Source organism: Hemicordylus capensis, chromosome 1 (genome assembly GCF_027244095.1).
Source record: "Hemicordylus capensis ecotype Gifberg chromosome 1, rHemCap1.1.pri, whole genome shotgun sequence".
Lineage (NCBI taxonomy): Eukaryota > Metazoa > Chordata > Lepidosauria > Squamata > Cordylidae > Hemicordylus > Hemicordylus capensis.
The window spans coordinates 15,579,203-15,599,230 of NC_069657.1; the positions used below are offsets into that span (position 1 = coordinate 15,579,203).

Below are 20,028 nucleotides of genomic sequence, written 5' to 3' on the forward strand. Positions count from 1 at the left end.
GATGATGGGGTCAGAAAATAGTAACATTTCTGAAACCAGTGGTCAGCATCCTGACAAAAACTGCATGTATGCAGTCAAAGGGTGCATGCCTGTAATTGTGGTGTTTCCCACTTCTGAAGTGATGATGCTCGTGTGTGGGGGCCATTTCCACTGACTTCTTCCCTTCTGTTTAAGCATCTGTGTTCCAGAAGTGGGGATGCTACTGCTCTGGGCATGTTCATTTTGCTGGCATGCATGCAGCTTTAGTGAGGATGATAGCCAGTGACAGCATCTGGCGATTTCTGAACCACTTGTGGTTCCTCCATCCAACACTGATCTTCCACCAAAGGGAAGGAGAGTCTTACTCAGCTTTTGTTGTGCTTCCAAAGAAAATAAACTTTCACGACATGGAAACCGCTTGAGAGATCTCAAGCAGCTGGGTCAACTTCTAGTCTTTCAAAGTGTTGTAATCTCTTGTGGCTCTCCTAATCTGTCACATTTCTCCTGCTAGGGCATCTTGATATTTCTGCTAACTCTATGATGCAGAGCTATTTATTTACTTATCCCATTACATTTATTCATTCTTGCCTATGTGGAATACGGATTTTACATATACACAACCCCGCCCCCTTCTCTCTCTCACGCTCTCACTTGAACTACTTTGTAGGACTAAATTTATTTCTTCTTTTAAAAATGCATTGGGAAAGTTACATTGCTTCAAACAAAATCCTTACATTTACACAGAGCAGAAATTGATCTATTAAAAGAGGACTTGGATGCTTTTGGATCTGTAAATGGAAATTTTCTCAGTGATTCTGAAGCATCTTGGAACTGCTGGCAACTATATTTGGGAGCTGGTGAAGAACTGGCCTTGTTAACCAGAAGAGTAGAAGTGAGTAGTTCTTATGTTGCAAAGTGAAGAAAGATGGCACAAGGAATTTGGAGGTCATCACTGGGAATGGCTGACCAGTTCGCTTGGCAATAATGCCGGGGATGATGTGACAGCAAATAACTAAGCCCCATCTTGAATTTGCTCAGCAAAGAAAGTAATGAGGTCAATCAAATATGAATGCCCCACCTAAGCTTATTGATTGGGTCCCATAAGACATTCTTTGTAAAAAGCACAAGAATGTATTGGATGGGACTCCTCCATGACATGGATAGTGTACAGTACTTGGTTGAAAGGCTACCTTTGGTTTGGTTTGGTTTGTTTGTAGCCAGGCCTTCCTCAAATGAACTCTTGAGTGGTAAGAAAGTTCTGGATAGTAGGTATTGCTCAAGGAAAGAGGGATGGATATGATGGTGTCCTGTCTTAGGCTCATCTGGAACTTCAGTAGCTTAAGATGAAATCACATTGACTTCAAACAGGGCTGTGTGTCCTTAGCTAAGGCTGGGTGGTAGATAATCTGTGACCAAGATACAGAGTCATATTGAAGACCCTGGCTGAGTTTGTGACAGGGTTGATTTGATTTAAATCAAATTGATTTACATAATTTAAATCACTTCACAGGACTCGGTTTTAATGATTTAAATCTCTAGTCAGGAAGTATCTATTTAATCATCATTTTTTAGTAAAAGTGCATTCTTGTTGTCTGATATACCCTTAATACATATTCAGAGATAGATGCAGGTTTCATTTTTAGAAGGTAGGTACACACTTTAATAGTATATACTTCCCATCAGGCTGTTTCATTCAGGCAACCAGGCCTTGCATTTTCACTGTTGCACTGTTTGCATTTCGCATACATGCCTGTCTTACCCACAGGTATAGGAACTTGATTAAAATATTCCCAATTGGGGTCTCTTTTATGGCCTGCTGTCATGATAGGTGTTTCCCTTCTACAATGGAGGATACACTTGGAAAATGTTCCCTCAGGACTGTATGAACATGTTTCTTGGTTTCACTTTCTGGTCCTCTCCCCTAACTCTAGAATTTGTATCCAGATTCTTCCTACTTGCTCAGATCATCTCCATCCCTCCAATTCTCTATTTATTTCTTGACCTTCTTTGTCTTTGCACTTTTGTAGAGAGAGGGAGGGGCAAAGGCTTGAGCGAGTGCGTGTGTGTGCATGTGCAGTTGAACCCCCATATTAGCGGATTCATCATCTGTGGTTTTGCATATCTGTGGCCAGGTGATTGATACCCAACCTTGGCATATGTGGATGAAAATTGGCAAAAAGGAGATTAACTCCATGTATTCGTGGGTCAGAGGCATCGGAAAAGATCGCGGAAGTCATTTCAGGCCTCCATTTTGGGAATTGGTGTAATTTGGTGGCTCGTTTACTCAGGGGAAAAAATGGAAAAATTGTGGAAAAACCTTCAAATTGGACTATATTTTTTAATACTTCCGATAGGGAATTGTTGGATTGTCGGAGTATGGCACTTGATTTTGCCCTTTAAAACCACATTTTCCATGTTCTAAACTAACTTTTGAGGCTCCAGGAATCTTACCCCCGTGATCCCATTGCCCCGATATCCCGGTATTCGTGGTTTACGTATCCACGGTAGTAGCAGATAATAGAACCCCTCTACGTATACTGAAGATCTCCTGTATATCACTAGCAGAATAGGATTAATCAGATCTGTTATCTCTCATCCCCATATACTGCAGTTAAAATGTTCATAGAATGTAATTAGAAGTTATGATTAATCTTCATGATATATTTGACCTAGGTTCTTTCTTATAATTAAAAAAATTAAAATCCAATTTAAACTTTTAAAAATCTGATTTAAATAAAAAATATGTGTTTAATTTTTTTAAAAAAGAAAATCATTATTTTTATCAAACCTGGTTTGTGTTAAAACATTTTGAGAACAGCATATATCTTTCTCATGGTAGCTTCCATTTTGGACAACTTTTTTCTTTCTAGTTCTTTGTGAGCCTCATGTGGTTTCTGTGATTTTAATAAGTTATACTTTAAATTTAATTTTGTGTCTTTTTGTTTAATTTGTTTTTGGTAGCTGCTTTTGATCTCTTTGAGAGAAAAAGAGGATACACACATGTAGAATATAAAACAATTCACCATGACTGAAAAAATATTTCTAAATCCTGCAAACCATGGTTTTTGTAACATAAAGTTAGCACCTTTCTAGCAGAATATACACAATGGCATTGTATACAAAGCTTGTTGTATATTAAGTTTGTTAGCAAAGTTGTGGTATAGTGTGAAGGCATTCGTCAAAATGTGATATTGGTCATTTTCTCTTTTGTAATACATATGTTGTATATGACCTTCTGTTTCAGTGTTCTTTATTATAGGGCCCAGAGCCCATGGTGGCCCCTATCCGCTTTAAGTGCATCTCCCTGACTGCTTGTTTATCGGGCCTGTGTGAAGCTTTGAGCAAAGCCCCCTGGCACCATGTGGAGATGATGACCTTTCCCAGTGTTTAGTGCTGTGATTTGTTCAGTGTTTGCAGCAGAGGTGGGAGCTCCTTTAGGGAAAATGGAGCTCTTTTGATCCCCTGCCTCATCTTGGAACGTCTGCACAAAGTGCTGGGAAATGGAGCCCCTGTGAATACTGAGTTTTTCTTGTACTGCATAAAGGGTGGAGCTGTCCTCAGTCTTGGATGTGACCGCCAACCCCCTCCTCTGAGAGTGAGCAATAGTGACTGATACCTTATCTTATCTGACTGTGACACTGAGCCAAGATAACTTGCCAGAAATAAAATCTAATGCAAACCTTCCCAACTTTGAATTTAGGATTGCCAGTTCAGAGATTTTGGGTGAATTGTTGGGAACAACTTGCTTACCAAAGCAGGCCAAAGCCACAGTGTCATATTGCTGTAGGTTATGCACTTTGAGTAGTTTGTGATAGTCAGACACGGGAGCAAAATTGGGAAGGATGATTAAAGAAGTGTTCAAAAACATGGCATGATAAACAGTTGTTCCCCCTCAAAATGCAGACAATTGCCCATGCTGATTTTGATCCCATTTTGCAGTAAGGTCAAAATATATTGTGGGGTGGTGGTGGTCATTTGACCAAAGTGACATCAGACTAATTGTTGTCATGAGAATGGAAAAGCGTAGTTAATGTTGACTGCTGTTGTCATTGCACCCCCAATGTTCCAGTTTATATATCCTATATTATTTCTTGTTTACACAGTCAGACAGGTGTTATTGACTGGTTTGTTTTATCCAGACATCGAGTCCTTCCCAAGGACCTAGGATGGCTGAATTTTATTGTCAGTGTTGTTGTTGTTATAGATATCGTCGCAGTATATAGGCTGTTCCCAGTAAAGCTGCTTTTTGTAATTGGCTGATGGTGATTTCTGTGGCCCCTATGGTGTTGAGGTGCTCTTCAAGGTCTTTTGGAACTGCACCCAGGGCGCCAATTACCACTGGGATTATTTTGGTCTTTTTCTGCCACAGCCTTTCAATTTCAATTTTAGATCTTTGTATTTGGTGATTTTTTTCTATTTCTTTTTCTTCTATTCTGCTATCCCCTGGTATTGCTATGTCAATTATTTTGACTTGTTTTTCTTTCTTCTCGACTACAGTGATATCTGGTGTATTGTGTGGCAGATGTTTGTCTGTTTGTAGTCGGATGTCCCATAATATTTTTGCATCTTCATTTTCTACAACTTTTTCAATTTTATGGTCCCACCAATGTGTGGCTACAGGTAGCTTGTATTTTTTGCAGATGTTCCAGTGTGTCATGCCTTTGTTTGTAGTCAGTCTGTGCAATCTTTTTGCAACAGCTGATTAGGTGGTCCACTGTTTCATCTGCTTCTTTACAAAGGCGGCATTCGCTGTTTGTTGTGGATTTTTCTACGTTTGCTCTGATTGCATTTGTTCTTAGTGCCTGTTCTTGTGCAGCCAGTATTAAACCCTCTGTTTCTTTCTTCAAGTTGCCATTCTTAAGCCATTGCCAGGTCTTGGTGATGTCTGATTTTCCACTTATATTGCAAATATTGACCATGCAGTGGCTTCTTTTTCCATTTTTCTGCTCGGTTCTTGACTTGTTCTTTCTTGTAGGCCTGCTTTGTTTCATTGGTGTTGAATAGTTTCTCGTTCTTGACCATTTTAAGTGCATCTTCTTCATTGTCCTTGATATATTCTTCAAGGCCTCTTTGCTCCTCCTCGACTGGATGGACTTGCAGCATTCCTCTTCCACCTGAGCTGTGAGGGAGGTATAGCCTATCTACATCACTGCGGGAGTGCAGAGCATGATTGATGGTCATGATTTTCCTGGTCTTATGATCTAGCGTCTCTAGCTCTGCCTGGGCCCAGTCTATTATTCCTGCAGCCCAGGTGTTTATGGCTTGTATGGTGTTCCTGCCATTGAGTTTGGACTTGAGGATTTTTCTAACTCTCCTGATGTATTCACTTCCCATTTTTCTTTTAACTTCAGTGTGTGCGATGTTATCAGCCTGGAGAATGCCCAAGTATTTGTAATGTTCTTTCTCTTCCAGGTTCTTGATCTTGCTTCCATTGGGCAGTTCTATTCCTTCTGTTTTTCTTATTTTCCCGCTGTTCATTATTAATGCAGCACACTAGTCTAGTCCAAACTCCATTGCTATATCGCTACTGAATATACGGACAGTGTTTAGCAGTGATTCAATTTCTGTCTGGGACTTTCCATACAACTTCAGATCGTCCATGTACAGCAGATGGTTGATTTTACTGGATGTTTTAGATGTTTGGTATCCGAGGCCTGTTTTGTTTAGTATTTGTGAAAGTGGAGTCATGGCGATTACAAACAACAGAGGGGATAGTGAGTCCCCTTGGAAAATGCCTCTTCTAATGCTAACCTGTCCAAGTGTCTCGCCATTGATTGTTAACTGTGCGCTCCACATGCTCATTGCTTTTAAAAAATAAATATCTGAATGTTTTTGCTGACACCAGTTGTTTCTAAACATTTTAGTATCCATGTGTGAGGCAATGAATCGAAGGCTTTCTTGTAGTCAATCCATGCAACACTTAGATTTGTTTTTCTTCTCTTTCAATTTTCTAAAATCATTTTGTCAATCAGCAGCTGGTCTTTTGTGCCTCTGGTGTTCGGGCAATTTCCTTTCTGTTCAACTGGAAGCTGTTTCTTAGTTAATAAGTGTTGAATCACTTCATCTGCTATAATTCCCGTTAATAATTTGAACATGGTTGGCAGGCAGGTGATCGGTCTATAATTACTTGGAACTGCACCTTTTGCTGGGTCTTTCATGATGAGATGAGTTTTCCCAGTTGTTAGCCATTGTTCAATATCACCGCCTTGCAAAATGTGATTGAACTGTTTTGATAGTTGTTTATGAAGGCTTGTTAGGTGTTTAAGCCAAAAGCCATGCAATTCACCGTTGCCTGGCACAGTCCAATTTTTAATTTTCTTTGCTCTTTCACTTATTAATTCTGGTGTTATTATTAGGTCTTGTATTTGTTGGTTACATTTTTCGACCTCTTTCATCCAGCCTGCTTTTTTATTATAATCTAATGGATTGTCCCATAATTTCCCCCAGAATTGCACTGTTTCTTCTTTATTTGGTGTTTCAGTGTTTCTGGCAGTTTCTCCTTCTATGCTTTGTTAGAAATGTCTCTGATTCGACTGGAATTGGAGATTTTGCCTGTGCTGTGTAATTCTGGCTTCGTATCTGCTAATCTTCATTGACACTGCTGTTATTTGCTGCTTTATTATTTCCAGGACTTCTCTAATTTTCCTTGAATCTAGGTGGTATTTTTGGATCAGATACTGTTTAGTGTTTTCATTCTTCAGCTTCTTGTCTTTCATATCTTTCAATTTACTAGCATCTGAACTAAGCCTGGAGATTTTATTTTCTAATCTAATCTTCCATTTAGGTGATGTACTGCTTTCTTTTTTTACAGGTCCACTGAACTTATATCCGAGCTCTTGTGTTGTTGTTGTTGTTGCTGCAATGTACATTAGTTGGTTTGTTTCTTGCAAATTTTTGGTTGTTATTTCTGCAAGTGCAGCATTGACATCTTTTAATACCTGAGCAAGTTGTTTTTTGGCAACTGTTTTGAGAGCTGGAAGTTGAACCATGATGGTTGTTTGGTTTATGTGCTCAGTTATTTTTTTGCTTTAGTTCTTGTTGCTTTCCTGTTAAATGGCATTCGGGTTTTTGAGGTGAAGGCAAAGGGGAAGTTGCCTGGTTTTGATTTTGAAACAGATCAGCAACAGTGGCATCCTCTATTTCCACCACCACCTCCACCTGCGCCTGAGCAGCTTCTTCAATTGGTGGTAATTCTTCTTCCATATCTTGAGCCTGTGTTTCTCTTTGCAGTTCTTCCAGCTCAACTCCTGTGAGTACTTTATTTCTTATTATGAATCTTGCCTTTGTTCTGTTATTTCTGTATCTGGATGCTTCTCTTTCCAAATTTGGTACCACCACCTTCTCCTCCTCCTCCTCCTCCTCCTCCTCCTCATCATCATCATTATTATTATTATTATTATTATTATTATTATTATTTTACACAGTCAGACAGGTGTTATTGACTGGTTTGTTTTATCCAGACATTGAGTCCTTCCCAAGGACCTGGGATGGCTGAATTTTATTGTCAATGTTGTTGCTGTTATAGATATCGTTGCAGAATATAGGCTGTTCCCAGTAAAGCTGCTTTTTGTAAATGGCTGATGGTGATTTCTGTGGCCCCTATGGTGTTTTTTTAAATTATTATTATTATTTTCATTCATTCATTCAATTTCTATACTGCCCTTCCAAAAATGGCTCAGGGTGGTTTACACAGAGAAATAACAAATAAAAATCAGATGGATCCCTGACCCCAAAGGGCTCACAATCTAAAAAGAAACATAAGATAGACACCAGCAACAGTCACTGGAGGTACTGTGCTGGGGGTGGATAGGGCCAGTTACTCTCCCCCTGCTAAATAAAGAGAATCACCACATTAAAAGGTGCCTCTTTGCCAAGTTAGCAAAGGTGCATATTAGGGATGATTATGTATAGTGCTCTTTCCCTGTATTATGCATGAAGTCAAAGCTAAGAGTCATAAAGCAATTTTTTAAGCCCATTAAAGTGAGAGCTTTTTTCCCTGTGGGGAATTAGATGTGCAGCCTGTGTGTTGGCAAATTTAGTAGTAAATGGAGTTTGGTTGAAACTGTATTTAAAAACACAGCAGGATTAAACCTCCTGGAGGGAGCTACATGTTGCATGTGATCTTAAATTTCCAGCGTGTGAAAATGCTAACATACTGCGTGTGTGTGTGTCCTTCATTGTTAGCTGAATTTCTTCTTGACTTGACTCTTGTTAGTTTGAGTTGCAGCACAATCCTATGCATGTCTATTCAGTCCTATGGTGTACAGGATTGAAGCCTTAATGCTTCAGGTCACAGCTGCTGAAGAAGTCAGTTGCTTTTGCATGCTCATCTGCATAAATAAATACCTGGAAACTGAATGAAAGTTTGAGTGTATGTGTGTTCATTGGGGTAATGCTGAGCGACAGTGACATGCAGATGAGACGTAATACAGTTCGTATTATGTCTAGGACTGTCACCTGATTAAAGACATCTTAGCTGATTAATATATGAATTTTTGTTGGTAAATTAAATCTGCACGTATTTGCATATGAATAAAATATTTCCACTTGGTTTTTTAGATGATGCCCTTGTGCATTTCAAGAGGCACTAGCTTAGAAAAGAGGTTCCTCCTTGTGTGAAAGTGAAGGAATGCCTCTCCTAAGATGGAGTCTCTGCTGTAGTTTTTATTAGTACTTCTATTAAAAAATAACTAACAGCCTTTTAAAAAATCTGCTGCCTAATTAATTGCCAAGATTTTTTAATTGATCAAAAGGCTTTTAATCAATTATACAATTAATTGACTAAATGTTGCAGCCCTAATTGTGTCTTTATGATTTGCATGTTTTCTCATTAGTAGTATTCATGATGAAGAGTTATATATAGGCCTAATGCATTGGTTTTCTGTTAATTCTTCTAAGAAATCTACCTTTGCACTCCAGTTATTGACTGTATCTTGTACTTTGTTCCATATGCAACCTTCTTAGTGGACTATGCTTTATAAATAGGAATTTCAAAGCTTTGTGTGTCTTTACAGGGACTGTAGTTTGATACTACTTGGGAGAACAATACTCCTGTAATGAAACTTAATTTTAATTCTTAAGATTTATAGCCTGGCCAGTTCCAAGGATTCTGGGTGGGTTGCACAAGTACAGAAACCATTTGATTCTAAATCTAAATTCTTCTGCCATGCAGTTTTCATTCCAATAGGATTTGGTTATGTGGTCCATGTAAATCGCAGTGAGAGAGACAGAGGCTACCTAGAAATACTCCTTGGTAGCTCGTGTCCCAAATTTGCATGTTATCTACTATGAAAAAAAAGGTGGGAGGAAATCTCAAAGGTGCACTATAAATGTCTGTTGGGCCAGTGCGTTTCAACAGGAGGCCACAAAGGATGACTTGATTTATGAGCTAGTGGTTGTTTGCAGTTGCCACCAGTCCTCTTTTCCTCCTCTTTGTGTTGCTGGCCTGATATGCTCAGTGGCATAGAGATGGGGAATAAGGAAGGATCTGCTCTTATTTGGTGATGTGTGAAGGAAGGTAAGAAAGCAGATAGTCTGTTAATCAGTGTTGAGGAGGAGTCAGCTGTCGTGGTGCACATCGGCACCAACGGTGTTGGGAAATGCAGTTGGGAGGTCCTGGAAGACAAATTTAGGCTCCTAGGTAGCATTCTGAAGTCCAGGATCCCCTAGGGTAGCATTCTCTGCATTACTACCTGTTCCAGGCGCAGGATCAGCGAGACATGCACAGCTGAGGGTCTCAATGAGTGGATGAGACGGTGGTGCTGGGAGGAAGGGTTTAGATTTGTTAGGCAGTGGGATACATCTTGGGGCAAGCGAAACCTGTACAAAAAGGGCTGGGCTCCACTTGAACCAAGATGGAACCAGACTGCTGGCGCTTAAAATAAAAAAGGTCACAGAGCAGCTTTTAAAATGATGCCTGGGGGAATTGCCAATGGGAACTGGATGGTACCTGGTTTGGCAGGCAGAAACCCCTAAGGCGCGAGGATGCAAACATTTCAGACAAGTCAGGAGTAGATCAGAAGGAAACACATGACTGCTGGTCAAAAAATTCAAATGATAGCAAGAGAAGATAGCACACGCCAACGCCAGGTAAGAGAATCAGTGTATAGGTGTCTTTATACCAATGCCAGAAGCCTCCAAATGAAGATGGGAGAGTTGGAGTGCTTGGTTACTAACGAAAAAATAGATAGAGTGGGCATAACAGAAACGTGGTGGAATGGTGAGAATCAGTGACACTGTTATTCCTGGATATAAACTCTGTAGAAGAGACAGGGAGGGGAGGATCAGGGGTGGAGTAGCACTGTATATTAAAGAAGGGGTAGAATCCCACAAACTAGAAAACCTAGGAGGACCAGAGTTCTCCACAGAATCATTATGGATGACAATATGAGGAATGAAAGGAAATGTGTTATTTGGGACGTGCTATGGCCCTCCGGATCAAAACACTGTGAGTGACCTGGAGTTGGAGCAGCAGCGGTTGTGCAGTGTGATGTCCATTTTTTCAAGTGGGTATAGCATTGCATAACTGTGATGAGAATGCTCTTGTGCAGCACCACAGGTGTTGCTTTAGATGCCCACAGCAGTACTGATGGTTCAAAATTGCCTACATTAGCCTGTGCTGAATGTTGGCCACTGTGCAAAATGGGATCTCCAGGATCTGTGCAGTGCTGAGTGACCTGCTGTAATGGATTCCCCTGACATAGCCAGGTAGATGATTAACTGGCTGGCCACTGCTGACCAGCTTTCTCAGTCACCTAGCTCACGAGGGGGACTCTTATCCACTGAGTCACCTCTCTGAGTGGTCTGAGAATCTGCCTGGTAGTTTAAAATCTTTAACTTTCAAAAGCCCAGAAAGAAAAAGAAAAAGGTTCTGGTAAAACAGAGGTTCTGGTAGTTTACTGCTGCCACCAAGCACTCTAAACTTTCAGAGATCAGACTGCTGGACTAGAGTGCTTTAGTCCAGGGTGTTCTCTATTTTTTTTCATCTGTGTGCGGAATGAATTTGGTTCTGGGTGGAGTATCAAGGCAGTGTGTGTGCACATGCATTCAGGGTGGGGCCCTCCTGATTCAACCTGAGCAGGATCTAAAATTAACTGAGTGGACATCAAAAACCTTGTGAGCATGCACACATGCGCACGCCTTAGAGGGAACACTGCCAGGGTCTCTTTTGAACTTGTTATTGGGCCAATATAAAAACCTGCTCCTCAAAGCGTTTGCCTGCCTGTGGACCTACTGAGAGCTGAGCTGAGCTGTTACAGATGCTGTGCACTCGTGGGCTCCCCCGCCCACTTTTCCTGAGTTAATAACCAACTCTTGTAAAAAGAAAAGAACAAAAACAGTTTATTCATTTGCTACAGACTGGTCCATCTGTGGCTTTAGCTTTTTAGATGCACTTAAAAATGCTTAGTTGGTTACAAGAACGTTTCAAAATACCCAGATCATACTTAGGCGGCACATATTGAAATCTTAGTTATGCATTACAAAGAACAGATATTTAGGAATGCAGAGCACACAGAAAAGAAATATAATTCCTAACACAAAATCTGACTTAAACATACTTCCCCCTATGCTAGCTTCTGAAGCCCTCAAAGCCTGGGCTTCATTTCCCCTTGAAACCCACCAAAAATCCTGATGAGGTCAAGCCTCCTGCAGTCCTGCCCTTCAAGGATCTGCAGAGTCACCATGTGGAAGCAAACTCCATCCTGGATTCTCTGCCCCTCTGCACTCTCCTCTTTCACTCCCCCCTTCTTCTTCCCAGCATTCCCAGCAGCAGCCTTCATGACCCACCCACCTGGTGGATTGATTGGTCAGCCCTGGAGGTCGCCAGCCTGTTAGTCAGGGGCATAGGTTCACTTCCTGTTGACCCTGTTGGAGCTGGAAGGTGGGTCACTACACCTGCTCATCAGAGGACTGGCGGCATTTGCCCTAGGGGGAAGCTGGCAAGTGAATTTATGGATGCCTGCATTTTAAGTAGATTGACTGATAAAACAAAGAGGCCTTCTAGTTTTTCAGTCATTGGCATTATTTTGAAATAACCCAGAAGGTTGCCTTGCTTTATCACTACTACTGAAGAAGAATATTCACTCAAAATCTAATTATAAAATAAACCCACAACATTTCTAGCGCATCTGTGGTGTTTCCTTTCCTGTTGTTTCTGTGGTAACTATGACAGCAAAGGGCTTTCATAGATAGGGGTTGTTCATCTTCTATAGTTTCATGGAATCCATTCAGTATAGATTTCATCTGCCTGATGATCCCTTCTTGCTTAGTGGTGAAAGGGAGTTACTTGTCCTTCGTTGAGGAGAGATGCTGCTGGTAGTGTTTACAGTGGCTGCTGATCTGTTTCTGGGCAAAATACAAAGTGCTGAAAATTACTATAATAGCAATAGCAATAGCACTTACATTTATATACTGCTTTATAGCCGGAGCTCTCTAATCGGTTTACAATGATTCAGCATATTGCCCCCAACATTCTGGGTACTCATTTTACTGACCTCGGAAGGATGGAAGGCTGAGTCAAGCACTAAATGGCTTAGGGCTGGGGTGCAGTCTGCAGTGTTCCCTCTAAGGTATGCACAAGTGTGCGTGCTTACACATTTTTTTGATCCCTGATCAGTTAATTTTAGATCCTGCTCAGGTTGAATCAGGAAGGTCCCACTCTGAATATATGTGCGCAGACACTGCCTTGAAACTGCCACCCAGAACAAAATTCATTCCACACACAGATGAAAAAAATTAGAGAACACTGCTAGGGTGCTTAAGAGAATGCCGCCTTCTGCATTCTCCCCCCCCCCCCAATTGTTAAGATCATCTGGGGAGGTCTGCCTACAGGTGGCCCCCAGTTTTTCTGGCATTAATGTACAGTGGTACATATATGCTGGTGACCTCCAGACTGGATTACTGCAATGCACTCTGTGTGGGGCTGCCCTTGTATGTAGTCTGGAAACTACAGTTGGTCCAGAATGTGGCAGCCAGGTTGGTCTCTGGGTCATCTCGGAGAGACCATATCACTCCTGTATTGAAGGAGCTACACTGGCTGCCGATATGTTTCCGGGCAAAATACATGGTGTTATAACCTATAAAGCCCTAAACAGCTTGGGCCCTGGGTATTTAAGAGAACGTCTTCTTCGTCATGAACCCCACCACCCACTGAGATCATCTGGAGAGGTCCATCTGCATTTGCCACCGCTCGTCTGGTGGCTACTCAGGGATGGGCCTTCTCCGCTGCTGCCCCGAGGCTTTGGAATGCGCTCCCTAGTGAAATAAGAGCCTCCCCATTTCTGACAGCTTTTAAAAAGTCTTTAAAGACACATCTGTTCACCCAGGCTTTTAACTGATACTGTTTTAATGGTTTTAATGCTGTTTTAAAATATTCTTTTAAAAATGTTAAATTGTTGGAATGTTTTAAACTTTTTGTTTTAACTAATATTTTGCTTTCTGTTTTTATTTTGTTGTAAACCGCCCAGTGATGTAAGTTTTGGGCAGTATAAAAATATGTTAAATAAATAAATTAAATAAATAAAAATAATCTGGAGTCTCTCTTTCTTGGTTGCCACTCCTGAGTTTTGAAATGCACTTCTGAAGAAGATGGCATTGTCTTAAGCAGTAGCCGCCAAACAAGTCCTCTCTAGATGATCTTAACAGGCAGTGGGGCTCATAGTGAAGAACACATCTTCTTAAATACCCAGGGCCTAAGCTGTTTAGGGCTTTATCGGTAATAACCAGCACCTTGTATTTTGCCCGGAAATGTCTCAGCAGCCAATGTAGTTCTTTCAACAGAGGAGTATTATCGTCTCTTAGATGACCCAGAGACCAACCTGGCTGCTGCATTCTGGATGAACTGTAGTTTCTGGAATTCGTACAAAGGCAGCCCCACATAGAGTTCATTGCAGTAATCCAGCCTAGAGGTTACCAGCATATGTACCACTGTTTTAATATATTTTGCTTAATTTTTAAAGATAATTCAATTTTTATTAATTTAGGAAATTACAGATTGCGACAAAACATATATAACACCTGTTTTTAATGTAATGGATATCTAATGGTGCTGGATTATTTGAACTGCTTTCTTGTTTTTAAACTGTTGATTTTAAATATTTGTGAACTGCATAGAGATTTTGAGTGGATGCTATAAAAATAAAATGAATAAATACAGAAGACCTTGGTTTTCCAGAGAGCAATGAAGTTAGGGAACTGGAGAAGGGAAGGACATAGAGGTTCCCCATTTAGATGGTAGCTATGGCCACTGAGCAAGAAGTAGTAAGGTGAAGTTAAAGTGTGCTGTCAGGTCCATTTTGAGCCCTGTGGTTTTCTTTTGGTAGAATACAGGAGGGTTTTACCATTGCCTCCTCCCGTGCAGTATGAGATGATGCCTTTCAGCATCTTCCTATATCGCTGCTTCCTGACATAGCACCAGCGGTGATTCAAACCGGCAACCTTCTGCTTTTTAGTCAAGCATTTCTATGCTGTGCCATTAGGTGGTAGCTATGGGGAACTCTGCTTTTGAAGAGGAATATGGGATCTGAAGTCCTGGCCCCTTGACTTTCTGAAGGCTTGCCTATCCCCTTCTGGCTTTTGAATCTTCTCTCATCTGCACAGCTTGGATTTTAAAGGGGAACAGAAATGCCTTTTTAGTTAAGACGAGTTGCCAAGAGGAAAAAAGGTTCTGCTATTAAAATCCTCAGAATTCTGTTTATAAATGTGACCCCTGCTGAACCAATAACTTGAAATTTGGCATGTGTGATCTATTGATGCGGCCTATAAATGTGCCTGATTTCAAAGCAATTTGTTAAAAATTGCTGCAGGTATAGCAAGCTATACAGTTTTATTTTGTTTAGTCCCGTCCAACAGCTCTGGGCGGTTTACAGAACCAAAATAAAAATCTAATCATTTAAAAATCAAACTTAAAGCTATATAAAATCTAAACAATTCAAACACAGTTTAAAACAGTTTAAAAATGCTGAAAATAGACACATTCCCTGCTTTTGTCACAGTTTTAGGCAGGCATATCATTTTTTCTTTCTTTCAAATTTTGGCAAAAATGTCAAAGTCTGTTCAGGATTGTCTAGGAAGGTAATCCTGTATTGACTAGGCACAGAAGTACTTAAATGGATAGTGCAAATGCAAAGATTAAAGGGTCATGGGAGTGCCCCTTTAGTTATGGAGAGTTGTACTGTGTGCAAAAAAAAGAGTTCATCTAGCAATACAGCAGGGCTCAGATGCTTCAAAAGGCTATACAGGCCCAGGGCAATGTAGGGAACCTCTGCTGGTCCCAAGGACTCCAACCTCCTGATCTTGATGACTGTTAAGGCATCATCAGTCTTAGGTTCCAATTTCCTAGCTTTGTGGAGCTTGAGCCAAAATGAGAGAGCCTTAATTCTGGTCTTCAACTGGCAGTTTTTTGATAATTGAATCTCTGGCCTTTTCTCTGAGCTAAAGTCCTTGTGATTGTAGAATTTTCACTTAAATTAAGTTGAATTTCTGAAGATGTCTGATTAGGCATCAGCAGGGAAATGACTTGATTATCAAGCCAGAGGTTGCCAGTTCAAATCCCCGCTGGTATGGGAAACACCTATATCGGGCAGCAGCGATATCGGAACATGCATCATCTCATACTGCGTGGGAGATGGCAATGGCAAACCCCTCCTGTATTCTACCAAAGACAACCATAGGGCTCTGTTGTCGCCAGGCGTCAGCACCAACTCAACGGCACACTTTACTTTACCATAGTTATGTAGTGAACACGAAGATTAGCCTGGATGTTTTGGCCTCTGTGCTTACCACCCTAACACAAATATGCAGTTCCTTCGCTGGGCAGTAGGAGCAAGCTTGTGTGCGTGTGTGCATGCATGCATGTGTCCTGCTGAACTCCTGAAGGCTTAGTTGTAATGCAAGGGTTCCCAACCTGTGGCACTCCATATGTTGCTGAACTACAACTCCCATCACCCCCAGCTATAATTTCTTGTGTCTGGGGATGATGGGAGTTGCAATTCGGCAATGTCTGGAGCACCACTGGTGCGAATCCCTGTTGTAATCTATATCTCCTTCATGGAGGGGAAATGCTGACTGTGACAGTACATGGTAGCTTGTGTCCTTTGATGGATGGTAATGGGGAAGAACTGAGGTGTCCAGTAGGCCACTAAGAAACCAAAACCTTTTTTGGTGAGAGGGGTTGTTGCTTTGCCAAAACAGCTGGTGCGTGTGGATGGGAAGCACCAACAAGAATGCTGCCTGCAGGATCCTTGTTGAGGCTGCTCTGTGCACCAGTCCGTAGACCTTGGCGAGAGAGCTGGTGGAATTTGGCTTCCTGCCATTTATCCTCAATCCGCTTTGTTTTGTGGACCTTGAGATGTTGTAAATGTCCCCATCACAGGGGATGGTTCAGCAAGAGAACCAGGTGAGAAAACTGTATGTTTGCAGCTTGTGCTATAGCATGTGCTCTCACGCTGGATGCACTTTTCTCTCTCTGTTACGTTCACAGTCTAAAAAACAATATATGTATTTTGTCAGCATATCCCTGGAAGGAACGGTGCTTGAGATTCTGTGCTAGAATTGACTCATTGTTCTAAGGTGTGTGTGTGTGTGTGTGAGAGAGAGAGAGAGAGAGAGAGAGAGAGAGAGATTGTTGCTGTGGTGCTTCCAACCCTTTGCATTCAGAGTAGAAGAAGGTGTTTTGTGTTCTGTTCTTTTGGCTTGGGCTTGCATGAGTGGGAGGATTTGTAGAAATGTTCTGTTCATTGGCTGGTTCTAGCAGATGGATAGATATAGTTTCTGTTTAAAATGCTGCAGGCTTATGCAGTCCCCCCCTCCCTTCGCTTGAGCTCTGGTGCAGTGAAAATTATAAGGGAGAATCATGAGAGGAAAATACCCTAGTTTGAGGCTTTTTGTATTCTTCCAGATAATATTTTTAAAATGAAACAAAGCCACCTCCTGCCCCCTTCAAATCGCACACAGGTTGCTTTGGATGAGCTGTCAATGCAGTGAGCACACTTTCATCCTGAACAACTTGAAGCAGCGACTTGCCTAGTGCTATTTTGAGTTTGTGTGTGTGTGTGTCTCTCTCTCTGGACTGAACATGCCAAAAGCGTGTAATGCAACACCAGGGTCTGCTTTTTATGCAAAGCACTTTTAGGAGGGAGCTCTGCAGGGTGCTTGGAACCCCACTGGGAAGGGAGTTTCACTCTGCATCCGAAAAGAGGTAGGCAGGAGAAAGACGGAGCACTCTTCTCCGCCCTTCTCTTCTTTGCCTGGAAGTGGCGTCATTCTGCTTTCATTATATATGTCTTTACATGTAATGTGTAGTTCAGTCCTCAGCAGCAAATGCTTTAGGCCATCAGCATTTATGAAGCTGGGGAGCTAACTTGGGCTGATGGCGGGGGTATTTTGAGAGGTCCCTTTGTTCTGAAGTACATGTTCTTCCTTTTCAGTTCAACACTTTTCTTTCTTTTAAAATGCAGAATGTTCAGTTTCTCTTAACATTTCCAGCCTGGGGAATCTTTTGTGCTTGAACAAAAGGAAGAGAAAGACATGATGGGGCTGCCTTTTAAAGGGAGATTAACTAGTGCAGAATACAACAAAGCAGTGGGCTAATTATAGTCAAATCAGTTGATTTCCTTGAAAAGCTGCACTGTAGTAATGAGGCTTATGAATCTCTTTCACAAACCAAAATAAGTGTGGAGGGGGGGAAAGGCTGCATAGCCAACTCGTGCGGGTCCTTATTAACACAAGCCACAGCGCTGTGAAGTTGGTTGATCTTGACCAAAACTAGCTAGAGTTGAAAGCAATGCAATATTTCACCTAGTCATCAGGCGTTCCCTCCTAGACTGTTTAGGGGGGAGAAGAATGGATCCCATGCATAGGAAGTGATTAGGGGGGAGAAGTATGGGTCCCATTTATATGCATAGGGTCAGCCTTGATGACTTTTCACAAATGAGTGAGCACACACTTTGTAAAATCTGTAAGATCTGTCTGTAAAGTGTAGCAGTTTACCTCACAGTGGCTTGCCGAAATTCACACTTCCTGTAGACTAGCAAATGTATCAGTCTTGCCTGTAGCAGAATGAGTTCATTGAAGCAAATGAAGTTTTCCTTTTTAAGATCACAAGCAAAATGACTCCAGTATGGAGCTTTGTTTCTTAGCCTAGCCACTTGCTTGCTTGGTGGTGGGAATTGTAGGTCAACAACAGCTGGGGCCCCACAGCTTTACACCCCTGTCTTAAAGCCAGTCCACTTAAGTCTAATGAAGAATTTGAGGAGAATAAAAGTTGAGACTCTGAAGGACAAGATGGTGCTGGTCTTTAAATTTTGCTCTTGGTTCCAGAGCAGATGTAATGCTGCTAATCTCTTAACTATGATTGATAGCTATTCCTTGTAATGTTAGCATATTTCTGTGTTGTTATTTTTTGTTTGTGAAACTGCTTCGTGTTTTTCCTTTTCCTTAAAAAATATATATGTAAAACTAAATTAAAAACCAAACCAAACCTGAGAGCAGGCTGTAGGGGCTGTGCATCAAATTGGAAAAATACTTGTTTCCAACTTGATACAGCCCACATCGTATGGTTTTTGCATTGCAACATTCCTGATAGAAATGTCTTAATGGCAGACCGTATCCGATACAATACTGGCCAATATTTTCTGTATTGTATTGGGCTGTTTTGAAGAATTGGCTGGCTCCCCGTTTTGTTCCAAATTACTATCTTTTTGAATCTGGTGATGTTCTATATATGGAAAATGGAGATGAGTGATCTGATTGATATCTGTTGTTGGCGCTCTGCACCTCCTGTTCCCTTCCAATCATAGTGCTTTAAGGGAGGGGTGCAGAAATAATATACTAGATTCTGTCACAGGCTAAATGTTCAGTTATTTGTTCAGAAGGCTATGTAAAGAGAAATTTAAAGAGTTCCTCAAACGTTGGATTCTGTGGCCTGTATACATTATGCAAATCGAGCTTGCTGTTTTGCTGGCAGTGCTTAGTAGCAAAGTCCTTGCAGAAGAAAGAAATGTGAAAGGAGGGGGTTGCTGCCTCCTCAGATGCTCGCACGTGTCAGCCTGCACTTTGGGAGACAAAGTCCCTTCACAAGGGGGCTAACAGGGTCTCCAGGCATCTAAGCAAAGCAGAAATGTGAGAGTGGGCTGGGGGTACACTTACTTCTGAAACGTTGATACCTTTACATGAAATTGGGGTGGTATTAAACCCGAATGAAGGTCCACCATCATACCTCATAAAGTTCTACCTTCCCTGAAAGTCCCCATTCTGCCTTACAATAAAATATGTAGGCATTTTGATGGCTTACCACTACCCTATGGGATGATGCACCCAGGCTGCCATCTATATTGGAGGAATGATACAATAATGTATTGGTTTGGAATTGGATTGGATCCAATATTTTGATCTGTGCACAACCCTAGCAGACTGTGAGCTTACTCAGTGGAACGTAGAGGAATGAGAGATCGTTCCTTTGAATCCCAATCCAACTTCTCACAACCCATGTGTTTGCTGCATCTTCCTTCCCTTTGCCTCACTGGAGCTTTTATCTGAGCTGTCTGTATTTGAGCCATCTGTATCCAATGCATACTCTTGCTTCAACCAGACTGGTTTGATTTTGTTTAAACTAGAAGGTTAATTGCATCTTATCAGTATTGTGAGCTGGTTTAGGGACTGCAGCAAAAAAGTGGGATAGAAGTTGACGAAATAATAAAAAACTATTGGTATTGCTAAAAAAACTAAAACGTGAGCAGAGGGAAAACAGGGTTGGTTGGTTCTCATTTTTATCTTCTATCACAATTGGCATGCTAACATGTCTAATTGCTGACTCCAGTTACTTTGGTCTTCTTTGACTGTAATGTTTCCTGATGGCTACCAAACCTTTAGTTAAAGATAGAGGCTCACAAATGTTGCTTAGCCTTTGTTGCTGGCCAAAGCTTCTGCTTGCCACTGATTTGGCCCCTCTGCTGCTGTTTTGCTGAGCTTCTGAGGCAATGAGAAGGCTTGCTACTCAAAATTGTCTTCAAAGCTCAGTGAGAGGTGGGAATGAGCCCCCACCCTTCTCTT

The 20,028-nt window shown here is 41.4% G+C and overlaps 1 protein-coding gene across 4 annotated transcripts in view; it reads left to right on the plus strand.

Annotated features, from left to right (window-relative positions):
• BRF1 (BRF1 RNA polymerase III transcription initiation factor subunit) overlaps positions 1–20,028 on the plus strand; it is a 310,658-nt gene that overhangs the window by 35,782 nt on the left and 254,848 nt on the right. The window contains exon 1 of one of the 4 annotated variants that reach the window (XM_053252537.1): positions 17,080–17,176. The exons of the other annotated variants lie outside the window; for them this stretch is intronic. The gene's annotated coding sequence lies outside the window, so the exon portion shown is untranslated. Of the gene's footprint in view, positions 1–17,079; positions 17,177–20,028 lie in introns of those variants that run through there. 4 annotated transcript variants of the gene reach the window in all.